Genomic DNA, 1,572 nt, shown 5'->3' with positions numbered 1-1,572 from the left:
ACAAATGAATACAGAGAAAATGTTTGAGAAGTAACGCTGTTTCTCTTTGTTAATCACATTCACCATGTAATTTTTTTCTCCCTTTGCAGACTATGGAAAAATAGCATTGTAGCTTGCTTAATTTTATTCTACTGAAACGCTAGGACAGAATAACAATCTTTGGATCAGGGTATTCCCATGGCAATCCTCTAGGAAACTTTACTTGGGTCAGTGTGGTCCCAGTGTGTTGTGGTAGAGCTGAAAGGATTAGCCTTCCAGTCGTTGTTTCTTCATGATTTTCCCCAGCCTCTCTTTTGGGTAAATGAATTCCATCACTTCATCATTCACTGTGTAAAGTGGTACATTTGGATTTTCCAAAAATTAGCTCTGCACACTGAAATATATCTGCATTTGTCCTATGTCTTTTCACACTAAGTAGGGCTCATGTGTTTAGTCCATTCATGCAAATAAACTACCACAAGCCTTTGATCATCCTTCTTCAGACCAACTTGAGGCCTAGAACAAGTTTCATGATTTATGCTGACCTTAAATTTGTGTCCTGGGAGATAATTTCTTCAAGTTGTCCTCTAGGCATTCATCCTGGCTATATCATTCACTAGGAGCTCTGATAGCGTAGTGGCTAAGGCACTTGACTGCTAACCAGAAGGCTGGCGGTTCAAACTCACCAGACACTCCTTGGAAGGAAGGTTGGGCAGTCTACTTCCGTAGAGATAACTGCCTCAAAAACCCAAGGAGGGGTCGCTATGAGTCGGGTCCCACTCAATGACACATAACAACAACATATCATTCACTAGTTTAATTTTTATGACATATCTCTCTTTCTTGTTGAGAATGTATAAATTATGCACCTACTTATAGTTCTTGTGTGTTTAAATTGCATATTGCATTTTACATTTTTTGGGTTTTTTTTTTAAGTGGAATGTGATATATCAATATCCTGTTCCACTTTTGTTACCTCTCCAAGTATAGACTGTTAGAAATAATTATTATTTTCTATTATTTATTAATGAAAAAGCATCTTAGTTGGACTAATGTACTTTTCTAAAAACATAATAATATGAGATACTTGTAGTGCTTTGTTAGAGAAATATATAATTATGCATTCTAGCCAAGAATTGCATCAGTAATTTTCAGATTATGTTCTAGGGAAAACCAGGTTTAGAATCAACTAACATGTATTTAGTGTTTACTGATGTCAGGCTTTCTATGTGACTTTACACGTAGTACATTATTTTGTGCTTTTGGTCTTCTGAAGGGCTGACTTTACACTCAGGTTAAAACTGATCCACTAAAATATAACAAACCATCATCTTTTATATAAGGCTACTTTAAAAAATAAACATTTATTGCATTTGTGGGATTTGAAGATACAGTCTAGTTAAGGTAATCAGAATAACACAGCCATCTGTTTCTTTTTTAAAGTAATTATATAATTTCCTGTGGCGCTCTGGTGGCATAGTGCCTAAGGCACTTGACTGCTAACCAGAAGGCTGGAGGTTCAAACCCACTCCCCTCAGAGGGAAGATTGGGCAATCTACTATTGTAGGGGTCACTATGAGTCGGATCCGACTC

This window comes from Orycteropus afer, unplaced genomic scaffold, assembly GCF_000298275.1.
Source record: "Orycteropus afer afer isolate SDZICR_OR568_19922 unplaced genomic scaffold, OryAfe1.0 scaffold00021, whole genome shotgun sequence".
Classification (NCBI taxonomy): Eukaryota; Metazoa; Chordata; class Mammalia; order Tubulidentata; family Orycteropodidae; genus Orycteropus; species Orycteropus afer.
This window is presented reverse-complemented; position numbering follows the sequence as displayed.